The sequence below is a fragment of the Chiloscyllium plagiosum genome, unplaced genomic scaffold (genome assembly GCF_037043375.1).
Source record: "Chiloscyllium plagiosum isolate Xiang-an unplaced genomic scaffold, Cpla_swu_hap1 HiC_scaffold_24, whole genome shotgun sequence".
In the NCBI taxonomy this organism is placed as follows: Eukaryota; Metazoa; Chordata; class Chondrichthyes; order Orectolobiformes; family Hemiscylliidae; genus Chiloscyllium; species Chiloscyllium plagiosum.
Window position 1 is genome coordinate 17,970,294 of NW_028270162.1, and position 25,210 is coordinate 17,995,503.

Below are 25,210 nucleotides of genomic sequence, written 5' to 3' on the forward strand. Positions count from 1 at the left end.
ATGTGAGTGTGTGTGGTGTGTGTGTGTGAGAGTGTGTGTGGTGTGTGACAGTGTGTGTGCGAGTGTGTGAGTATGTGTGGTGTGCGTTTGAGTGTGTGGTATGTGTGGTGTGTGTGGGTGTGTGTGTGTGTGTGGTATGTGTGGTGTGTGTGTGTGAGAGAGTGTGTGTATGAGTGTGTTTGACAGTGTGTGTGTGAGAGTGTGTGAGTGTGTGAGTGTGTGGTGTGTGTGAATGTGTGTCCATTTGTGTGAGATTGTGTGTCTGTGTGTGTGGTGTTTGTGTGAGTGTTTGTGTGTGTGTGAGAGAGTGTGTGTGTGTGGTGTGTGTATGAGTGTTTGCGTGTGTGTGAGAGAGTGTGTGTGTGGTGTCTGTGGTGTGTGTATGAGAGTGTGTGTATGAGAGTGTCAGTGTGTGGTGCGTGTGAGTGTGTGTGTGATTGTGTGCCTGTGCATGTGGTGTGTGTGAGAGTGTGCGAGAGTGTGTGTGTGTGAGTGTGTGTCTGTGTGCGTGTGGTGTGTGTGTGAGAGTATGCGAGAGTGTGTGTGTGAGAGTGTGTTTGTGTGTGTGTGAGTGTGTCTGTTGTGTGTGTGAGAGAGAGTGTGTGCGTGTGTATGAATGTGTGTTTGTGTGAGTGTGTGGTGTGTGTGATGTGTGTGCTCTGTGTGTGTGTGAGAGAGTGTTGGCGTGTGTGTGTGTGTGTGTGGTGTGTGTATGAGTGTGTGGTGTGTGTGTGAGTGTGTGTGTGTGGTGTGTGTGAGAGAGTGTGTGAGTGTGTGTGGTGTGTGTGTGAGTGTGTGGTGTGTGGGTGAGAGTATGTGTGTGTGGTGTGTGTGTGAGAGAGTGTGTGTGTGTGTGGTGTGTGAGTATGTGTGTGAGAGAGAGTGTGTGTGTGTGAGTGTGTGTGTGCGTGGTGTGTGTGTGAGTGTGTGTATGTGTGTGGTGTGTGTGAAAGAGAGTGTATGTGTGAGTGTATGTGTGTGTGTGTTTGGTGTGTGTGAGTGTGTGTGTGAGAGTGTGTGTGAGTGTGTGCATGTGAGAGTGTGTGTGTGGTGTGTGTGTGGTGTGTGTGTGTGGTGTGTGTGTGTGGTGTGTGACAGTGTGTGTGTGAGAGTGTGTGAGTGTGTGTTTGAGTGTGTGGTGTGTGTGGGTGTGAGTGTGTGGTATGTGTGGTGTGTGCGAGAGAGTGTGTGTGTGAGAGTGTGTGTGGTGTGTGCGTGTGCGAGTGTGTGTGTATGAGTGTGTGTTTGACAGTGTGTGAGTGAGTGTGTGGTGTGTGTTTGTGAGAGTATGTGTGTGTGGTGTGTGTGAGAGTGTGTGAGTGTGTGTGTGTGGTGTGTGTCTGAGAGTGTGTGTGTGAGTGTGTGTGTGTGTGAGTGTGTGAGAGTGTGTGTGAGTGTGTGCATGTGAGTGTGTGTGAGTGATGTGTGTGTGTGAGAGTGTGTGAGTGTGTGTGGTGTGTGTTTGAGTGTGTGGTGTGTGTGGTGTGTGTGGGTGTGTGTGTGGTATGTGTGGTGTGTGTGTGAGAGAGTGTGTGTGTGAGAATGTGTGTGTGTGTGAGTGTGTGAGAGTGTGAGTGTGTGGTGTGTGTGAGTGTGTGTCTATGTGTGTCTGTATGTGTGAGTGTGTGTGGTGTGTGTGGTGTGTGTGTGAGAATGAGTGTGTGGTGTGTGTGTGTGGTGTGTGTGGTGTGTGTGTGTGAGTGTGTGGTGTGTGTGTGAGTGTGTGTGTATGAGTGTGTGTGTTGTGTGTGTGAGAGAGAGTGTGTGAGTGTGTGTGTATGAATGTGTGTTTGTGTGAGTGTGTGGTGTATGTGCTCTGTGTGTGTGTGAGAAAGTGTTGGCGTGCGTGAGTGTGGTGTGTGTGTGAGTGTGTGGTGTGTGTGAGTGTGTGTGGGTGGTGTGTGTGAGAGTATGTGAGTGTGTGTGGTGTGTGTGTGTTTGTGGTTTGTCTGTGGTGTGTGTTTGAGAGTGTGTGTTTGAGAGTGTGTGTGTGTGAGAATGTGTGTGTGAGAGTGTGAGTGTGTGAGTGTGTGGGAGAGAGAGTGTGTGTGTGGTGTGTGTGTGTCTGTGTGAGAGTGTGTGTGTGTGAGAGTGTGTGTGGTGTGTGTGTGTGGTGTGTGTGTATGTGTGCGTGTGAGAGTGTGTGTGCAAGTGTGTGTATGTGAGTGTGTGTGGTTTGTGTGTGTGAGTGTGTGTGAGTGTGTGTGTGAGTGTGTGTGTGAGTGAGTGTGTGTATGAGAGTGTGTGTGTGACTGTGTGTGAGTGTGTTTGTGTATATGAGTGTGTGGTGCGTGTGAGTGTGTGGTGCGTGTGAGTGTGTGTCTGTGTGTGTGATTGTGTGTCTGTGTGTGGTGCGTGTGTGAGTGTTTGTGTGAGTGTGGTGTGTGCGGTGTGTGAGTCTGTGTGTGTGTGTGTGGTGTGTCTGTGCGAGAGTGTGTGTGTGAGAGTGTGTGAGAGTGTGGTGTGTGTGAGTGTGTGTGTGTGAGAGTGTGTGTGTGGTGTGTGTGTATATGAGTGTGTGTGAGAGTGTGTGTGAGTTTGTGTGTGAGTGTATGTGTGTGTGTGAGAGTGTGTGTGTGAGAGTGTGTGTGTGTGGTGTGTGTGAGAGAGTGTGTGTGTGTGGTGTGTGTGTGTGAGAGAATGTGTGTGTGGTGTGTGTGTGTGTGTGTGTGTGTCTGTGAGAGTGTGTGTGTGAGAGTGTGTGTGTGAGTGTGTGTGTATGAGTGAGTGTGTGTGTGTGTGAGAGTGTGTGTGTGTGAGTGTGTGTGTGTATGGGTGTGCGTGTGTGAGAGTGTGTGTGTGTGTATATGTGTATGTGTGTGTGTATGCGTGTGCGTGTGTGTGGTGTGTGTGTGCGAGAGTGTGTGTGTGAGAGTGTGTGTGTGTATGTGTGAGAGTGTGTGTGAGTGTGTGTGAGAGTGTGTGTGTGTGAGTGTGTGTGGTTTGTGTGTGTGAGTGTGTCTGTGAGTGTGTGTGTAGTGTGTGTGTGAGAGTGTGTGTGTGAGTGAGTGTGTGTATGAGAGTGTGTGTGTGACTGTGTGTGAGTGTGTTTGTGTATATGAGTGTGTGGTGCGTGTGAGTGTATGGTGCGTGTGAGTGTGTGTCTGTGTGTGTGATTGTGTGTCTGTGTGTGGTGCATGTGTGAGTGTTTGTGTGAGTGTGGTGTGTGTGCGGTGTGTGTGGTGTGTGTGTGTGAGAATGTGTGTGTGAGTGTGCGTGTGTGAGAGTGTGTGTGTGAGAGTGTGTGTGTGTATGTGTGAGTCTGTGTGTGTGAGTGTGTGGTATGTGTGAGAGAGAGTGTGTGTGTGAGAGTGTGGTGTGTGTGTGAGAGTGTGTGTGTGAGAATGTGTGTGTGGTGTGTGTGTATGTGAGTGTGTGTGAGTTTGTGTATGTGTGTGAGAGTGTGTGTGTGTGGTGTGTGTGAGAGAGTGTGTGTGTGGTGTGTGTGAGAGAGGGTGTGTGTGCGTGATTGTGTGTGTGTCTATGTGTGAGAGTGTGTGTGTGAGAGTGCGTGTGTGTGGTGTGTGTGTGTGAGTGTGTGTGTGAGAGTGTGTGTGTGAGAGTGTGTGTGTGAGTGTGTGTGTATGTGTGAGTGTGTGTGTGAGTGTATGTGTGTGTCTGTGTGTGTGAGAGTGTGTGTGAATGTGTGTGTATTTGTGTGTGTATGTGTGAGAGTGTGTGTGTGAGAGTGTGTGTGTGTGTGAGTGTGTGTGTGTATGTGTGTGCGTGTGTGAGAGTGCATGTGTGTGTATATGTGTATGTGTGTGTGTATGTGTGTGCGTGTGTGTGGTGTGTGTGTGTGCGAGAGTGTGTGTGTATGTGTGTGTCTGTGTGTGTGAGAGTATGTGTGTGTATGTGTGTGTATGTGTGTGTGAGTGTGTGTGTGTGTGTGTCTTTGTGTGAGAGTGTGTTTGTGTATATGTGTGTGAGAGTGTGTGTGTCTGTATGTGTGTGTGTGGGTGTGTGTGAGAGTGTGTGCGTGTATGTGTTTGTGTGTGTGTGTCTGTGTGTGTGTGTGTCTGTGTTAATGTGTGTGGGCGTGTGTCTGTGTCTGTGTGAATGTGTGTGTGTGAAAGTGTGTGTGTGTCTGTGTGTGTGGTGTGTGTGTGAGTGTGTCTGTTGTGTGTGTGAGAGAGAATGTATGTGTGTGTATGAATGTGTGTTTTGTGAGTGTGTGGTGTGTCTACTGTGTGTGTGAGAGAGTGTTGGCGTGTGTGTGTGTGTGGTGTATGTGAGTGTGTGGTGTGTGTGTGGTGTGTGTGTGAGTGTGTGTGTGGTGTGTGTGAGAGTGTGTGAGTGTGTGTTGTGTGTGGTGTGTGTGCGAGAGTGTGTGTTTTTGAGAGTGTGTGTGTGAGAGTGTGTGTGAGAGTGTGTGTGTGAGAGTGTGTGTGTGGAGTGTTTGTGAGTGTGTGTGAGAGTGTGTGTGTGAGTGTGTGTATGTGTGCGAGTGTGTGTGAGAGTGTGTGAGAGTGTGTGTGTGTGGTTTGTGTGTGTGGAGTGTGTGTAGTGTTTGTGTGAGAGTGTGTGTGTGAGTGAGTGTGTGTATGAGAGTGTGTGAATGTGACTGTGTGTGAGTGTGTGTGTGTATATGAGTGTGAGAGTGTGAGTGTGTGGTGCGTGTGAGTGTGTGTGCGTGTGTGTCTGTGTGTGTGATTGTGTGTCTGTGTGTGGTGTGTGTGTGTGTGAGTGTTTGTGTGAGTGTGGTGTGTGTGCGGTACGTGGTGTGTGCGTGTGTGTGTGAGAATGTGTGTGTGAGTGTGTACGTGTGAGAGTGTGTGTGTGTGAGAGTGTGTGTGAGTCTATGTGTGTGTGTGTGTGTGTGAGTGTGTGTGTGAGAGTGTGTGTGTGAGAGTATGTGTGTGTGGTGTGTGTGTGAGAGAGTGTGTGAGAGAGTGTGTGTGTGGTGTGTGTGTATGTGAGTGTGTGAGAGTGTATGTGTGAGTCTGTGTGTGAGTGTGTGTGAGAGTGTGAATGTGAGAGTGTGTGTGTGGTGTGTGTGAGAGGGTGTGTGCGCGATAGTGTGTGTGTGTGTGTGATTGTGTGTGTGTCTGTGTGTGTGGGAGAGTGTGTTTGTGAGAGTGTGTGTGGTGTGTGTGTGGGTGTGTGTGTGTGGTGTGTGTGTGTGTGTATGTGTGTGAGTTTGTATGTGAGAGTGTGTGTGTGAGAGTATGTGAGTGTGTGTGGTGTGTGTGAGTGTGTGGTGTGTGTGTGTGGTGTGTGTGGTGTGGTGTGTGTGTGAGAGAGTGTGTGTGTGAGAGTGTGTGTGTGAGAGTCTGTATGTGTGAGAGTGTGTGTGTGAGTTTGTGTGTGGGTGATTTTATGTGTGTGTGAGTGTGTGTGTGAGAGTGTGTGTGTGTGAGTGTGTGTGTGAGTGTGCGTGTGTGTGGTGTGTGTAGTGTGTGTGTGTGTGAGAGAGTGTGTGTGTGTGACTGTGTGTGAGTGTGTGTGTGTGTGAGTGGGTGTGGGTGTGTGAGAGTGTGTGTGAGAGAGAGTGTGTGTGAATGTGTGTGTGTGTGTGAATGTGTGTGTGAGAGAGTGTGTGTTTGGTGTGTGTGTGAGTGTGTGTGTGTGGTGTGGGTGTGTGTGTGTGTGTGTGGTGTGTGTGTGTGTGAGAGTGTGTGTGTGAGTGTGTGGTGTGTGTGTGTGGTGTGTGTGTGTGAGTGTGTGGTGTGAGTGGTGTGTGTAAGTGTGTGAGAGTGTGTGTGTGAGTGTGTGGTGTGTGTGTGTGGTGTGTGTGTGTGAGTGTGTGGTGTGAGTGGTGTGTGTGTGAGTATGTGTGTGTGTAGTGTGTGTGTGTGAGTGTGTGTGTTGTATGTGAGAGAGTGTGTGTGTGTGAATGTGTGTGCGTGTGACTGTATGGTGTGTGTCTGGTGTGTGTGCTGTGTGTGTATGCGAGAATGTGTTGGAGTGTGTGTGTGAGTGTGTGTGTGTGCAGTGTGTGCTGTGTGAGAGTGTGTGTTTGTGTGTAAGAGTGTGTGTGTGTGGTGTGTGTGTTGTGTGTGTGAGAGTGTGTGTGGTGCGTGTGTGTGGTGTGAGTATGTGTGTCTGTCTGTGTTGGTATGGAGGTGGAGAGGGAAAGAAGGGACAGGTGGGCAGGTATGTGGAGGAGGAACCCAGAGGACTACCCATTCTTTACTACCCTCAGCTCTCATTATTATTTATTCAGCTTCTCTTCTCTTCTGTCCTGGCTTATTATCAATAATCCCCTCATTTATTTATCCCTATTTGCATCCCTCTCTCTGTGCTCCATTTTCCATCTGCTCACCTTGCCCTTTCCCCCAACTCCCCACCCTCAGCTTCAGCACTTTTTCCAAGCTGCTATCAGCTACAATGAAGGGTCACTGGGCGTGAAACGTTAACTCGGCTTTCTTCCCACAGACGTGCTAGACTGGTTGAGCTTCTCCAGCAACCTCTCATGTGTCTAGCATTCGCAGTTCTCCATTTGAACTTTTGTCCATTGTTCTGAGAGTAGATTGGCATGGAGGCCAAAGCATACATATGTGTTGAGGACAGGATCAGGTTTATCTGTGATATCCTGGCCATTGAACAAGGTCATAACCATAAAACAGCCAGGAATGTCAGATTGCAGCAAATCAGCCTCAGATGCTGCCTGCCAGGCTGTAGTATTCCAGCGCCACACTTTTTGACTCCAAACCCACAGTAATATGGTTTGACTCTCAGTTACCCTCTGAAATGGCCTAGCAAGCCACTCAATTGTATCAATCAATACAAAGTCTAAGGAAATGAAACCGGACAGATCACCAAGCACCAGAAAAGACAACAATCCTGCAAAATCCACCTTACTAACATCTGGGGGCCAAATGAGAAAGCTGTCTCACAGACTAGTCAAGCAACAGCCTGACCTAGTCATACTCACAGAATCATACCTTACAGACACCAGTATCACCATCCCTAGATATGTCTTGTCCCACCAGCAGGACAGACCCAGTAATGATGGCAGCATCATGGTAAAGTTGGGAGAGAGTTGCCCTGGGTGTCGTTAACATTGACTCCAGACTCTATGAAGCGTTGCTGCTTCAGGTTAAACCTGGGTAAGGAACCATCCTGCAGATTGCCACACACCATCCTCCCTCAGCTGACAAATCGGTATCTCTCCATGTTGAACAACAAGTCGAGGAAGCAAGGATGGAAAGGGCATTAAATATACTCTGGCTGAGGGATTTCAATGTCCACCATCAAGAGTGGCACGGCAGCTATATCTTCAAATATCTGGGTCCCATTCTCTGGAATTCCGTCCCAAACCCATCCACTTCTCCACTTCCCTTTGGACTATTAAAATCCATCTCTTCGACTTAGATTTTTGTCAGTCTTACTCATCTCAGGAATTTTCTCTCCTTCTCATAAATCTATAGGAAGCATCTCAGAGTTTTTTGTGCATTTAAGGGGCTACATAAATACACATTGCTATTGTTGTAATTACTGAGATGTGAAGCAGCCAGCCCATTCAAAAAGCTTATGACGTAACAACCCCACCTTAATTCGAACACATTCTCCTAGTTATAATTGTAAGACTCTCAGTTGTAAATTTCCCTCTGTTATGGACCTCATACTCATAAAGAACTCTGCTTTTATTCTTGGATATAAGGAGCAGAATTCTTTTCTCCTTAGCCAAACAGTACCCAGACAGAGTTTTCATATCTACCCCTATAAGTCCATTAGACTTTCCACCCAGTTGGAAATCATCTGCTGTACAGGGCTGGTTCCTGGAGAAATCCCATCTCCAAGAGACCATAAGACATTGGAGCAGAAGTATGCCAGGCAGCCCATTGAGTACGCTCTGCCATTCAATGAAGTCACAGCTGATCTGATAATCCTCAATTCCACTTTCCTGCCTTTTACCCATAACCCTTGATTGCCTCACTGATTAAAAAGAAAGACATTCACAGATTACTATCCTCTAAGAGAAGACATTTCTCCTCATCTCTGTCTGAGACGTGTGATTCCTTATTCTGAGATTATGCCCTCTGATCCTAAACTTTCCCACAAGGGGAAACAACCTTGTCCTGTCTACCCTATCAGGTCCCCCAAGAATCTTATATATTTCAATAAGACCATAAGACATAGGAGTGGAAGTAAACCCATTCAACCCATTGAGTCCACTTCACCGTTTAATCATGGCTGATGGTGTTTCAACACCACTTATTGCACTCTCCCCATATCCCTTAATTCCTTGCGAGATTAAGAATTTATAAATCTCTGCCTTGAAGACATTTAATGTCCCAGCCTCCACTGCACTCCATGGCAATGAATTCCACAGGCCCACCATTCTCTGTCTGAAGAAATGTTTCCTCATTTCCATTTTAAAGTGACCCGCTTTACTTCCAAGGCTGTGCCCATGGATCCTTGTCTCCCCGCCTGACGGAAACACCTTCCCAGTGACCACCCTTTCTAAGCCATGCATTATCTTGTAATTTTCTATTAGATCTCCCCTCAACCTTCTAAACTCTAATGAATATAATCCCAGGATCCTCAGCCATGCATCGTATGTTAGGCCTACCATTCCAGGGATCATCCATGTAAATGTCTGCTGGACACGTTCCAGTGCCAGTATGTCCTTCCTGAGGTGTGGGGCCTAAAACTGGACACAGTATTCTAAATGGGGCCTAACTAGAGCTTTATAAAGTCTCAGTGGCACATCACTGCTTTAACATTCCAACCCTCTTGAGATAAATGACAACGTTACATTCACTTTCTTAACCATGGCCTCAACCTGCAAGTCAACCTTTAGAGAATCCTGGACTCGCACTCCCAGATCCTAATAAAGTCACCTCTCATTCCTCTAAACTCTTATTCAATCTCTCCTCAGAAGACAAACCCTCCAGACCTGGGATCAACCTTGTGATCCTTCTCTGGACTGTATTCAATGCCAAGATATCTTTCCTTTTATAAAGGGCCCAAAACTTTTCCCAGCTGTCCAGTGGTGGTCTGACTAGTGCCTTGTATAGATTTAGCAAAACCTCCCTATTTTTGAACTTCATTCCCTTTGAAATAAAAGTCAACAATCTATTTCCTGCCCTATCGAAAGCCAAACTGAAAACGGTCCTGCCCAAAATGTTGATTCTCTTGCTCTTCTGTTGCTGCCTGACCTGTTATGCTTTTTCCAGCTCCACATTCTATTGACTCTGACTTTCCAGTATCTGCAGTCATTACTATCTCCAAACTATAAAGTTAAAGGTCAAAGTCCCGATGGAAACAAATGGTGCTCACTATGGAGACTTTTCATTCTAAGAGGAACATTGGAGAGCTTACTGCTGTGAGTGACTCCTATGACATTGCTCGCAGACGAGGAGACATACTTGGTTGTGATGATGGAAGGCAGGGATTGGGACAGTGTCACAGCAGACCAGCTCCCATCAGTCATTTCCCTGTAAGGAATGGCTCAAGGCTGGGTCACTGCAGATGGAGGGAAGTGAAAACTACGATGGGAACACGTTGGGAGGCCCGAACATCAAACTTTGCTCCATTTTCCATCACTATTCTGCCTAAATTTCAGAATCACCAGCTCAAATTATCCATAGCCGTTACTAGCAATCTCAGCTAGGCTCTGGACTTCCTGTTGAAAACCTAGCGTTCTGTTGGCACAATGTTTGGTTCATGCTTTCGTGTCAGTATTTGCCACTGTGAATTGTTTGGTCAACACTTCTCACACAATTTTGCAACGTTGGTGGTCACAGTGCAGCTGCAGTCTCAGGCCACTAGGTGGCTCAGTGAAATTAGATTCTGAAATCTCTCCGCAGTCAGTTCTTCCGTAACGCGATGGTCACGTCTGGATTATAGAAAAATCGCGCTCTAGAAACAGCACTTAAAATGTTGGTGCTGTAATCGTGTTACAGCCAACACACGTTTTAAAAGTTCACGCTGTAGAAACAGCATCCCCAATTCATCAATTGCGTTACAACAAATTCGTATTTATTTTGCCCCTTTAAGGAAAAAACTTGTGTTTATTAGTACCTTTCATTCTCATAGGACATCCCAAAGGATCCCCACAGCTACTAACAACCCATCCATCTCCTTAGCCTTGTCAGTCCATTCAACCCATCAAGTCAACACTGACCCTCTGCAGAGCATCCCACCCAGGCCAACCCCATCCCTGTATTTCCCATGGCTAACCCACTAAGCCTGTACATCCTGGACACTACGTGGGAGGAAAATGGAAGACTCAGAGGAAACCCACACAGACACAGAGACAGAGAGAATGTGCAAACTCTGCACAGACAGTTGCCCAAGGATAGAATTGAACCCAGGTCCCTGACGCTGTGAGGCAGCAGCGCTAACCATCGAGCGCTAACCATCGAGCGCTAACCATCGAGTGACCGTTCAGCTCCGATTCTTTGACTTGTGTCACATCCTGAAGAGGAAGATACACTGGTATTTTAAACAAAAGCAGCACCATTGATAATGTCTCATTGCCTCCAGTAATGTCCTAAGAGCCAGCCTCAATCATTGAACCAAAACAGCAAATAAATAGGCTCTCTCCAAAGCTCTCCAATCAGTCCCATTCCCCATACATCTCAGCGGCCTATTAAGTTTAATTTCCTTAATTGTCCATCCAACTATTTTTCAAAATCACAACGCATACCCTCTTCTTCCACTTTCAGAGACAGTGAGTTCAAGATTTTGTAACTACTTTATTTAGATTAGATTAGATTCCCTACAGTATGGAAACAGACCATGCAGCCCAACAAGTTCACACCAACCCTCCGAAGAGGAACCCACCTAGACCCATTCCCCTCCATTTATCCCTGACTAATGCACCTAACACTATGGGGAATTTAACATGGCCAATTCACCTAACATGCACATCTTTGGACTGTGGGAGGGAACCCACACAGACATGGAGAAACGTGCAAACTCCACACAGACAGTCGCCCGAGGCTGGAATCGAATCTGAGTCTCTGGCGCAGTGAGGCAGCAGTGCTAACCACTGAGCCACCGTGTAAAAATGTATTTCCTCACATTTCCTGTCACCCAGAACCTAAATGTGTGTCTGCTTGTCCTTTACCACACTGGGACTAACCTTTGTCTACCACAGAAAGTGAATTATTAAATCCACAGCTCAAAGCCTCATTGGTGACGAGGGTTACTCAGGTGCCAAGCTGTCACTTAAAACAAACCCATCAATAGTATTGAGAATATTCTATATGCTTCAAAACCCTTCTGCATTTGTTAAGAAATAAATATTCCAGTGTGAAGAGGGAAGGGCCTGTGCAATCTTTTTACCATTCATTGTAATTTTCCCAGAGTGCGGATGTGCGGTTGTATTCCAGTCTGCATTTCAGTTTATTCTGCTGTTAAACAAACACTTGGCAGAGAAGATGCTGACTCTCTGAGTGTCTGAGCAGACTAAGGCTGGCATGATTCTGAATTTTTTTGTGTTTAGTTCTTCCAGGCATTTTTAACTCTTGGAACACAAGACTTGCCTGTTGAAATAAATTCCTTTCAAATGTTACTTTTAACAATTCCAGTTCCCACATACATCTTCTCCTCCCACCATTATTGGATTCTTTCTTATAGTCTCCTTATAGGGGCAGACAATGTGAGTTTGAAGAATTAATTGCAAGTAGTGGTAATATGGTGGAAGTAAACTTTTGACATTTCAGTCATTGTTTCATTTCTTAACTAAGCATTAGATTAGATTAGATTACATTACAGTGTAGAAACAGGCCCTTCGGCCCAACAAGTCCACACCGACCTGCCGAAGCACACCGACCCACCCATACCCTGACATTTACCCCTTACCTAACACTACGGGCAATTTAGCATGACCAATTCACCTGACCTGCACATCTTTGGAATGTGGGAGGAAACCAGAGCATCCGGAGGAAACCCACGCAGACACGGGGAGAACGTGCAAACTCCACACAGAGAGTCGCCTGAGGCGGGAATTGAACCTGGGTCTCTGGCGCTGAGGCAGCAGTGCTAACCACTGTGTCACCGTGCCGCCCATTCTAGTACTGAAATAAAATCAGCCATAAAAAGTTACACAAACATGTTGCTGCTTCCCATGTCCCTTTACATCTATGGTTTCTTCTTTACTGTTTTCTTTTGCTTTAAATACTTCAGAATCTGAACCATTCATTATCAGAATTTTCATTGGAATGAAAACTTCGTGTGGGATTCCACTAGAGAGTAAGAACTGAGGCTTTGTATGAGCAATGCCAGAGGTAATCAGCTAACAATATCAAAGAGTATAAACATTAAATTGTGAATGCAAGACAGTAATGCAGTAAAATCAATAGAGTAATCACACAATCACATATCACATAAATCACATAAGTCAGCAGCCATCTCTCATCTCTTTATCTTATTGTGAACAATTAAAATACTTGTTGTTTCTCCTCTTTAACTTCAAATGCAAGATTTCCCAAAATGGCAGTCAGGATCCCAGGTGGGGTCACTAGGTGAGATTTTAGGGTCATGAGCTCAGAAGCAGTAATGGCTACTGCTCTCCAGGTGCAGATACATTCTGCCCCTCAGAATTATTGCTAATTTTTTTTCCCCACTATCGAGGTTACTCTGATTGGTCTGTAATTTCCTGGTCTATCCCTTCCTCATTGTTTAAATAATGGAACAACATTACCAGTCCCCCAGTCCTCTGGCAGCTCTGAGGCCAGGGAAGTTTTGAAAATGACTGCCAAGGTTCCTGATATTGCATCCTTTTCCAATAACCTGGGGTACATCTCATCCAGGTTTATGGATTTATCCATTTTTAAGGTTGCTAAGCCTGCTACCATCGCCTTTCACTCTACCTTAATTTCTTCTAATGCTTCACAATCGTCCACCCTGAAGCCTATAATGCCATTATCCTTTTCCATTATAGCACCAACATAAAGTATACATTGAAAACTATGCCCACACAGATCCACACAGATTCCTTTATGATGTCTTAGGGACCATAGTTATTCTCTTATTCATTATATATTTTGAGTCTGGACCAAATTGTATCTTAACCTTGTAAAATTAATCTTTTCGCAAATTAAAACTTTTATTTCCAGTCATTCATATCCTTTCCCATAATTATCCTAAATGTAACTGAATTATGGTCACTATCTCCAAAATGGTCTCCTACTCAGAATCACAGAATTGTTAAGATAGTAAAAAGACCATTCAACCTGTTGTGCCCAGACCAGCTCTTCAAACAAGTATCATTACCTACTGCCAATCTCCTGCTTTTTTCCCATACTCTTGAACTTTATTTCTATTCAAATAGTCACTTTGAAATCCTCGACTGAACTTGCCTCCACCATACTTCCAGGCAGTGCATTCTACTGTTGAGGCTTCCATTTGCCCAGAATCAATTTGAAATATTAGGTCCAGAACTGGCCCTTCCCCAGTTGGGTTTTCTAAGTAGTGGCTGTAGTTCTGCCTCTAACTCCTGCTCTCATAGGTCTACCCCAAAACTAGTCTCATGGTTCTCACAGGTGTTAGAGGTCACGATAACTTTCAAACCTTGAAATGAGGTCAGTGAGGGGAAAAAAACTTAGGAAACAGTGTTCTGCTGTCAATAGTGATAATGTGAGCTATTACCAATTACTGACAGGATTAGCTTTCTCCAATTATTCTAGTGATCAATTCCATCTAATGTCAAGTTGACCAATGGACTAACCAATGGGGTCTATTAAATGGGCATCTTCAAATATCGTATAGTTTTGCAAGATCACTACAGGGACCTTGAATGGAAATTGTAAAATACAGGATGAAGAGAAGTTGTGCAGGTTGTGTCTCACTGGAGAATAAGAACCGAACTTATTGATTATATATAAGATTCTTCAGGGTTTTGACAGGATTGATGCATGGAGCATGTTTCCCCTTGTGAGAAAGTCTAGGAGCAGAGAGCATAATCTCAAATTAAGGGTTGTCATATAAAAAAAGACTTAAGGAGGAGCATTATTTCATACAGAGTAGAAAATCCATAGAATTCTTGACTGCAAAGGGTTTTTGAGGTTGGGTAATTGAGTATATTTAAGCCTGAGGTTGACAGATTTTTACTTTAGATTAGATGAGATTACTTACAGTGTGGAAAAAGACCCTTCGGCCCAACAAGTCCACACCGACCCTCCGAAGAACAACCCACCCAGACCCATTCCCCTACACCTAACACTATGGGCAATTTAGCGTGGCCAATTCATCTAACCTGCACATCTTTTGTACTGTGGGAGGAAACCAGAGCACCCAGAGGAAACCCACGCAGACACAGGGAGAATGTACAAACTCCACACAGACAGTCGCCCAAGGTGGGAATTGAACCCAGGTCTCTGGCATTGTGAGGCAGCAGTGCTCCAAAAGCTTGTGATTGCAAATAAAGCTGTTGGACTATAACCTGGTGTCATGTGACTTTGGACCTTGCCCACCACAGTCGGACACCGGCACCTCCACATCAGGATTATTATAGACTGTTGGATGAGCATAGTATTTTATCTAGCTTATCTGTGTAGAGATTTGAGAAAGGATTTCCTTAGTCTTGGTTTTGCCAATCAGCTTATGAACTCTTCGGGTTTAAATGGGTGTGCACCTCTGTATGGAAGATAACCTCTATTTCCTAGCAACAACGCTCACAATACAGGACCCATTGTCTTTGCCTCATGCAGTGCCTGCCGCTGTTACTTGATACATGGAGTCAATTGAATTGATTGACGACTGGTAACTGTGGCACTGAGAACATCAGGAAATGGCTGAGATGATTCACCCACTCAACAATTTTGGCTGAAGATGGATGCAACTACTGCAGCCTTGTCTTTGGAGACTGATATGCTGGTCTCCCCATCAATGAAGACAGGGATATTTGTTGAGCCTTCTTCTGCTGTTGGTTATTTATTGGTTATTCATGACTGGATGTGCCAGGACTGCAGAGTTCAGTTTGATGCACTGGTTGTGGAATCACGTAGCCCCTGCCTGTTGCATGCTGTATCTGCTGTTTGGCAAACAAGTATTATTGAGTTGCATTTTCACCAGGTTGACACTGCATTTTCAGAAATGCCTGCTTCATGCCCTCCTGTACACTTCAGTGAATCAGGGTTGATCTCCTAGTTTCACGGTAATGGAAGGAGATATGCTGACCAATGAGATTACAGATTGTGTTGGAATACAATTCTGCTGTTGGTGGTGGCCCATAGTGTCTTATGGATGCTCAGCTTTGAGTTGCTAGATATGTTCAAAGTCTGTCCCATGAAGCACGGTGGTAATGCCACTCAACACTATGGAGGCTATCTTCAATGTGAAGAGGGGACGCCTCTACAGGGACTGTTCAGTGGCCACTCCTACTAATAACATCATGGATGGGTACATCTGTAACAGGCAGACTGCTGAGGATGAAGTCAAGTAGATTCTTCTCTCCTGTTGGCTCCCTCATCATATGCTGCAGACCCAGCTCAGAATGGCGCTGAGCAACTCTTGGTGATTGGCATTGAAGTCCTCTGCCCAGAGTACATGTTGTGCCCTGGCCACCAGCAGTGTTTCTTTCATACATCATTGCATTACCTGATAAAGGATTGAGTGAGAAGGAAAATGGAGCCTCTGAAAATCAAAAACCAGAAAACCAAAGAAGCATTTGACCCCTGCGTCGCACTGATGGCTCTGATTAGTAACAATTGTGTGCAGCAGCAATTTAGATGAATTTTGTAACAGCTCTAATACCCACATCATAGTTTCATCTTCAGCACAGGAAAACAATAAGTGCCCTTGTTGTTGCATGTTCATTATTAGAACACTTCTGTACTGTTTATAGCTTCCTCACTAATTGACTGTGTGGTTCTTCTTTGTAACACACTGTTTGCATTGGTCTGAAATACCATAATTCTGACAGTCTGTTGTTGGGAGGAATTGCCACTTCTGAAAAAATCTGATTATATAATTTCTATTTCTTTTGAATATACAAACGATAACAAAAACAACTCTTGGAACTCAATGAACAATTTGAGTCGACTTTAATGAGGCTTTGGTAATCATGCGGCTAGCTTTCAAACTGTGACACATTGGTCAGCTTAATGAGATTTGGCTGTTTCTCCTCTGTGGTAATTCTGCTAGTACATTGAGCTGTTCAGCCAGAGGACCATGCAATATGCTGAGCATAACGACTTTGCACAACAAAGGACCATGACCTGAACAAGGTAAAACTATTATCTCAGATTTTTATTGCTTTGTTAAAAAGTTTGAATACAACAACTTGCATTTATCCACCAGCTTTCCATTAAACATCCCAAATTCCCAATGTAGGGGAATGGGTCTGGGTGGGTTACGCTTCGGAGGGTCGGTGTGGATTTGTTGGACCGAAGGGCCTGTTTCCACACTATAAGTAATCTAATCTAATTTAAAATTCCCAGAGTAACTAACAAATGCATACTTCGATTTCACTATGAATGGCTAGTCCTGATAACGAATGGAATTCATTTTGAATTCATTTGCTAAGCAATGAAAACAAACTTAAATCAGATCCATATTAACCAAGGGCCCCCAAATGCCTTAACCTGTCTAGCAACGACGAGCTAAAGCATTCAGATATAGAGCTGTGCAGAGTTAACTGTTCACATTTGGAACTACAGGAATTGGCTCTGGTGTCCTTAGCTTAACAAGGAGAAATCAATCACTATTCCTACTCTTGTTCACTATCCAGTGAAGGAGAAAGTGAGGTCTGCAGATGCTGGAGATCAAAGTTGAAACTTTATTGCTGGAACAGCACAGCAGGTCAGGCAGCATCCAGGGAACAGGAGATTCGACGTTTCGGGCACAGGCCCTTCTTCAGGAATGAGCAGAGAGTGTTCAGCAGGAGAAGATAAAAGGTAGGGAGGAGGGACTTGGAGGAGGGGCGTTGGAAATGTGATAGGTGGAAAGAGGTCAAGGTGAGGGTGATAGGTCGGAGTAGGATGGAGGCGGAGAGGTCAAGAAGAAGACTGCAGGTCAGGAAGGCGGTGCCGGGCTGGAGGGATTCGGCTGAGACAAGGTGGGGGGAGGGGGGATGAAGAAACTGGTGAAGTCCAAGTTCATCCCCTGTGGTTGGAGGGTTCCCAGTCGGAAGATAAGACGCTCCTCCTCCGACCGTCGCGTTGTTGTGGTTTGGCGGTGGATGAGTCCAATGACCTGCATATCCTCGGTGGAGTGGGAGGGGGAGTTGAAATGCTGTGCTACAGGGTGGTTGGGTTGGTTCGTCCGGGTGGCCCAGAGGTGCTCTCTGAATCGCTCCGCAAGTAGGCGGCCTGTCTCCCCAATATAGAGGAGGCCACACCGGCTGCAGCGGATGCAGTAGATGATGTGGGTGGAGGTGCAGGTGAATCTGTGGCGGGTATGGAAGTTTCCTTTGGGGCCTTGGAGAGAAGTGAGGGGGGAGGTGTGGGCGCAAGTGTTGCACCTCCTGCGGTTGCAAGGGAAGGTGCCGGGAGTGGAGGTTGGGTCGGTGGGGGGTGTGGATCTGACAAGGGAGTCGCGGAGGGAGTGGTCTCTACGGAAAGCTGATAGGGGAGGGGAGGGAAATATATCCTTGGTGCTGGGGTCTGTTTGGAGGTGGCGGAAGTGACGGCGGATGATGCGCTGTACATGGAGATTGGTGGGGTGGTAGGTGAGGACCAGTGGGGTTCTGTCCTGCTGGCGGTTGGAGGGGCGGGGCTCAAGGGCGGAGGAGCGGGAAGTGGAGGAGATGCGGTGGAGGGCACCATCGACCACGTCGGGGGGGAAATTGCGGTCCTTGAAGAAGGTTCACTATCCAGTGAACCTTTGCAAGGATTACATTTGCAGCGGCCTAAGGCGTTGTCAGAATCAGGCTTAACAGCAATGACAAAATGGGAAAATAATTTGTTGCTATTCCCTCATACATCCTGGGTTTAAAGATGCCCAGTAAACCATTTGCTGCATTTGGCCAGATCATTGTTCAAATTTAATCTTTTTTTTGTTATTTGCTCTTGGGATATATATGTCGCTGGCCAGCCAACAATTATGACCGTCCCTAGTTGCCCTTGAGAAGATGCCCACTTGAATGATGCTGTCTATGTTCTGTAGGTAGACCCACAATGCCACTTGGGAGGGAATTCCAGGATTTTGACGCAGCAACAGTGAAGGAATGCCAATGTATTTCCAAGTCAGGATAATGAGTAGTTTGGGGGGATCTTGCAGGTGATGGTGTTCCCATGTATCTGCTGCCTTTGTCCGTCTAGAGGGAAGTGGCTGTGGGTTGAAAAAGTGGCTGTCTATGGATCTTTGGTACTAGGAGTGAGATTTTGTGAGGATGAACAACAAGATGGATAGTGAGTTCTCATACAGATGGATTTCTTTTCCACAAACGTAACCATCAGTTCAGCTTTTCTTACTTGAAAAGCCTTTCCGACTTGTATGAGGCTGGGGAAGACTGACTTCCTCACTTGCCCGTTTTGCAACACACTTTTGAGCATAGCAGCAGGCAATAAAAGCTTTCTCTAATCAGTGTATTTATAGAGATCTGAATGGACAGACTCTCACCTTGATTAGCTCCTTTAACAAATAAAAGAAATATAGATGTTTGATTAAGAACAGGACAGAAAGTTAAAACCAGAGTTGACAGGCAGATCAACAAATGCTCTGTGAAACTCTAGTCCCCTATTGGGCCATGCAAATTAACCTCGGTGAAACGCATCTGGTCATAGCTGCACTAGGCAGATTGGAATGTGAGACTAATATCCTGGGGATTTACAAGATTAATAAAGATGGTTAGGGAAAATTTCTTCTTGCTTTTTTTTTGCAAAATCTGTGGCTATTCACCTCTCCTCAAATTGAATGAATTAGGCTGACACTAAATTCCCTGGGACTGAAAATACAGGGTCCCAATTCCTGCCCGAGACAAGGCTTGAGGAATGGAATACAATACCAATTCATTTCTGCCTCATTCAAAGCAGCTCTTTCAACCCCAGTCAAGGGGGCAGTGGGGAGATCTTTCATTCCCCAATGCCTCTCATACCAAAGAGGAGCTTAGAACTTTCTCCCTTGAAAGACCCCCAGTGGAATTTCTGCTGGAAGAAACTGGTGCTAATTTTTTTTTGCCAATAGAGGATTCAAATCATCATTAGGATTAAGTCTTTAATCCTGTCAGTGGTGGCCAATAGCATTCACTAAAAGATGGAATTCAGTGGGGTCATTGTGGTGAAGTGGTAGTGGCCCTACCTCTAAACCAGAAGGTTGGTGTTCAAGTCCTACCTAGTCCACAGGTGTCTTATACCATGTCTAAACAGGTGGACTTAAAAAATATATAATTCTGGCCTGTGGGGAATCTCAGGTGGAGCAGTTTAGACCTGGCTGGGCCCTGCTGATTTTGTCCTTGCAAACACATCACCTTGCTCCCTGGATAGTTCACTCTGGCTATGCAAAACCACCTGGGCTTTAGACAATTACAGAGGAAAGGCAGGACTATGAGCCCTAATACCCATTCAGAGGTGCAAAGATGATAGGCTAAATGGCCTTCACCTGCATTTAACAATTCCGCGAATCTTAGGACTGGAAGTTGGGAAGCTCCAGACTCTTGCATTTATATTGCAGGAGCAGACTTTAAGCAGATGTGAGGACCTACGTGAGAAGGTTAATGAAGCAAAATAAATGAAAGGGATAGTTCTGACGGGCAAAGAGGTAGATTTGATATATTTAGTAACCAAACCATTTGGTCACAAGTTGTGATGGAGGTGGTTCAGGGTGGAGTGCAGCATTGGTATTAAGGTACTAGGATGTGGTGTTATGGTTACAATTTCACAGAAACAGAATTCCTAATCTCAATTTGATCATCATCAGAGGGAGAAACTGAGGACTGCAGATGCTGGAAATCAGAGTCGAGAGTGTGATGCTGGAAAAGCACAGCAGGTCAGGCAGCATTCGAGGAGCAGGAGAGTCGACTTTCGAGCATAAACCCTTTATCAGGAAGGGATCAAGAAAAAAATGAGATTTTAATTGTCTCAGTGTGAGAGAGAAGTAGCCAGTTCCAATTCGACTCTAGAATATCAACATTTGGAGGTTTTGACTTGGAGAGAGTTGCAAATAGATGATCAATATACACAGATGAGATGAGTTTGAGAATGTCAACAGAGGGAAAGCTGGAGCTGGTTTTCATCTGGTTTTCTGTAACATGCATCTGATGCTCACCAACTCTGTTATTGCATCTTCCTCTCACAGCCCAATGCGATTAGCCTAGAGAACTCTGATAGTGACACAGAGGAGAGTTCACACATTGGCCTACAAAGCATGAGTATGAATAGGAAGCTAGATCAGTGAGTAATTACTGCAAGGTGAGGAGTTGCCTGACTTTGGTTGATGAGTCTTAGTCCAGAGAATTGGCTTTTCAAAGAAAGATTTTGTGAGACCATCAACATATACAGGGACTGGAAACAAAGTGTTTGAAATGGGTAGGAAAGAGCTGAACTTTCAGGTCACTTACTTACAACCACAATATTAAAGTGAGTGACAGCACAGTCCTGCCCTCATTACCAGAGGCCACATTCTGGCAATGAAATTGTAGCTGGAAATGTTCTGATTCTTTCCTCTTCCAAGAGCATGGCCTACTTCAGTGTCTGAGGAATTGCAAATGCAACTGCAGACTGTGACATCACCAGTGAACATTCCCTTTTCGGACCCTATGTTGAAGGGCAGGTCATTGATAAAGCTACTGAAGATGGTTGGGCTGGGGACACTGACATAAATAACTCTTCCGGTGATGTTTTAACCACAGCTGTCTCTCTTTTGTGCTTAAGTCTGACTCCAACAAATGAAGCGATCTCCTCTAGATTCTTGACACTTCAGGTTTGTAGATGACTGGTTGGTGGTACAGGATCCTGTTTTCGATGGCTGGAGATTCGGAAAACAAGTCAGTAGGGAACCAGTGTAATGTTGAATCTATCAGCGTGCTGGCCAGAGAACCACAAACAATACCAGGAACATTGGTATTCATCAGCAAGGCAGCAGATTATCAGCACTCAGGGGCTTTCAAGTTGTCTTCTATCCAAACTGCTTTGAATGCTGCTCGTTATAGCACTCATATAGAGATGCTGAACGCAAACAGAAGGGTGTTTGAAAGCTGAGTATTGGCCTCCTCTATCTCCTTTCCTTTCTTCCCTAAAACTGACTTTGAAACAAACTATCATGCCTAATGTTTGAAATAATGACAAACTTTAAATAATATATTCTTTTAATCTGCAGACCATGATGTTTAATTAAAGACTATTTTAACAGCGTCAGCAATAATGTGTATTTATATAGTGCATCCGAGATAGAGAAATGTCCTCAGGCACTTCAATTAAGGTGTCAACAGACAAAACTAAGGAGATATAATACGAAAGATCACCAAAGATCCTTAAACAGCACTTTCCAAACCCACAACCACTCGAAGGACAGGGACAGCTGATATATATACCACCTGCAAGTTCCCCTCCAAGCTACTCACCATTCTGACTTAGAAAAATCTTGCCATTCCTGGAATTCCCTCCCTGTACTACAGTTCAAGAAGGCAGCTCACCATCACCTTCTCAACAGCAACTACTGACAGGCAAGAAATGCTGGCCCAGCCAGTGATGCCACTTCTCACGAGTGAATTGTAAAAATATAACAAGTTGGTCAAGGAAGTGGGTTTTAACTGCTGAAAATGTGTTACTGGAAAAGCGCAGCAGGTCAGGCAGCATCCAAGAGCAGGAGAATCGACGTTTCGGGCATGAGCCCTTCTTCAGGAAAGAGGAAGATGTGCCAAGCAGGCTAAGATAAAAGGTAGGGAGGAGGAACTTGGAGGAGGGGCGTTGGAAATGCAATAGGTGGAAGGAGGTTAAGGTGAGGGTGATAGGCCGGAGTGGGGGTGGGGGCGGAGAGGTCAGGAAGAAGATTGCAGGTTAGGAAGGCGGTGCTGAGTTCATCCCTTGTGGTTGGAGGGTTCCTAGGCGGAAGATGAGGCGCTCTTCCTCCAACCGTCGTGTTGCTATGGTCTGGTGATGGAGGAATCCAAGGACCTGCATGTCCTTGACGGAGTGGGAGGGGGAGTTGAAGTGTTGAGCCACAGGGTGGTTGGGTTGGTTGGTCCGGGTGTCCCAGAGGTGTTCTCTGAAACGTTCCGCAAGAAGGTGATCAAATAAATGTGGGGAATTGAGATCTCAGGAATTACATAAAGATAAAAGTTTGTTCATCAATGATATGTTCAACCATTATCTTGTAAAAGATCTGGTCTGTAATAATGTTCTTCAGGGAAGAAAACTGCCAACCTTCCCTGGCCTGGCCTACATTGTGACTCCAGACCCACAGCAAAGTGGTTGACTCTTAACTGCCCCGAGAATTAACATGAATTTGTTAGTATTGTTTGTTTTTAACCTCAGTAGGACACACTAATTTCATATTGAGTGTGTCATCTGAAAATCTGCTTCCTAAGATATCACATGTGATAAACTCTAAAGAATTTAGAAAGGATTATTGTATTTGACTGAATCCAGATGTGGAAAATGGGGAAACAATGTAATGGATCCATTGCAAGAAAAATTTTCAGATGCATTCTATGAACAGACAAGTTACCACTGAGTAGAAGGTCAGCAGTTAGAATTGTTTCTGATTAAACTTAAGCCACAGTTGAAAATGCATTCAATATTATAGACGTAATATTATCTCTACTGAGGTTGTATTATTGTAGACCCAAACCAAACATACATGCCAGTCCCACAAAAACACTGCCCACGTTAAAGATAACCCTGTGACGTTTAGTCTCAAACAGGTCTCAAAATTTGTTGAAGTATACTGTATGGAGTAACACTGAGTTCATTGTTTCTCTCATGGAATTGTACAGTTGTTGCAGATGTCAACCTATTGCACTTTGCGTGCAATTTGTTTCAAAAAACCTTGGGTCCATCTTGATAAAAACAAGGCCCTGATTTTTTGCATGTATTTTAGAATTGTATTAAAAATACATGGAATTCTTTAGTACATTAAAAAGTTAATGATTTTGTTGAGATTAAATTGTATTACCAAATTGAACAAAAAAGCAAATGAGATAATGATTTAGTCAGCATTGAGAAACCTGTGTTTCATTGGTAAATACATTGGGGTGTGGCAGAGAAACACTTCTGTAGTTTGTTCACTTGTTTGTCTCCATATATTAGTTTTGAATTTTCTCCCCTCCAGGTGCACTGCAATCTTGGTACAAAGAAGCAGCGACGGTAGAGGTTACATTAAATCACAGGAAGCAGTGGATTTCAGCCCAGGAGAAAGCTGATTCTGTCCAGAGCCTGATGCATCAGCAGGGTAAAGCTGAAAGGCTTCATTAATGTTTTTGATTAATGGTCATGTGCTGCTAGCGATGAATGATCATTTCCTATTGAGTGTGTCATCTGAATATCCCCTCCTCCCCAAGTTATCACATGTGATAAACTCTAAAGAACTTAGAAAGGATCATTGTATTTGAGTGAATCCAGATGTGGAAAATGGGGAAACAGTGTAATGGGTCCATTGCAAGAAAATGTTTCAGTTGCATTCAATGAACAGACAAGTTACCACTGGATAGAAGGTCAGCAGTTAGAATAGTTTCTGATTAAACTTAAACCAGAGTTGAAAATGAATTAGATATAAAACTCAGACCATCTAAGTATTAAAAAGGTAAAATTTGGATATAACTGTTCAGCTATTATTTTAGCAAATCATAGTGAAGAAGCAAAGGCCATAATACAGGGCACTACCAGAGTAGAAGAGAACAAGAATTGTTGGTAAATAGTGCCCAGATGGTGCCTGAGGATTGTAACAAGAAGACAATGGGGAAGGGAATTTTGGGAAGAACACATTGTTGGAGATTGTATGATGAATGCTCTTTTGACAAGCAGTGGATGTATAGAGGAGGAACCGTTTATGAAAGATCTTGATGATAAAGATAAACGAATGACATCTGAAGGCTGTATGAAACAGAGCTGTCCAAAGCACATTGACAGTGCTGCAAATTGACAGTGTTGGATGGTTTGAGTAAAACTTTACACCATCTCACAGCCTTGGTCACCTGCACAGACTTATTATTTGACACCCCACTCATAGCAGTTGTATGATCTTTTGATCTCTCTGCCCTTGATCTCTCTGCCAATAAATTCTGTTTCTGTGTGCTCTTCTCTCTCATGTTACCTGATGAAGGGGCTGTGTTTTGAAAGCTTGTGATTTCAAATAAACCTGTAAACCTGTTGGACTATAACCTGGTGTCATGTGACTTCTGACTCTATTTTGACAGTAAGTAGTTGGTCGTTTTATTTGAAACAAGGTCATACAAAGAAAAAAGAAAATTTACAACCCAGGAACAGGCCCTTCGGCCCTCCAAGCCTGCGCCGATCCAAATGTACTGTCTAAACCTGTCCGTCAATTCCTAAGCATCTGTATCCCTTTGCTCCCCATCTACTCATGCATCTGTCCAGATGCATCTTAAATGAATCTACTGTGCCTGCGTCTACCACCTCTGCTGGCAACGTATTCCAAACGCCCACCACCCTCTGTATGAAGTAATTGCCACATGTATCCCCTTTAAACTTTCCTTTTTTCTAATGAAAATAAACCTAACCTACTCAACCTCTCTTCATAGCTAACACCTTCCATACCAGGCAACATCCTCGTAAACCTTGTCTGCACTGTCTCCAAAGTGTCCACATCCTTTTGGTAATGTGGCAACCAGAACTGTACACAGTATTCTAAATGCTGCCAAACCATTGTCTTGCCAGCTTTTATACTCAATACCCTGTCCAATGAAGGCAAGCATACCACATGCCTTCTTGCCCACTCTATCCACCTGTGCAGCAACCTTCAGGGTGGAATGGACCTGCACTCCCAGATCTCTCTGCCCATCAACATTTCCCAAGGCTCTTCCATTATTGTATAATTCGCTCTAGAATTAGACTTGCCTAAATGCATCACCTCACATTTGTCTGGATTGAAAGCCATCTGCCACTCTTCTGCCCAACTCTCCAGTATATCTATATCCTCCTGTATTCTCTGACAGTCCCTAATGCTTTCTGCTACTCCACCAATCTTTGTGTCATCTGCAAACTTGCTGATCAGACCAACAATGCCCTCTCCTAGATCATTTATGTATATTACAAACAACAGTGGCCCCAGCACTGATCCCTGTGGAACACCACTGGTCACCTTTCTCCATTTCGAGAAACCCCTTTCAACTACTACTCTCTGTCAAACTATGACATTAAACTAAAAATGATTTTTTCTGCTTCTGCCCTTATCTCAGTTGCTACACCGACGT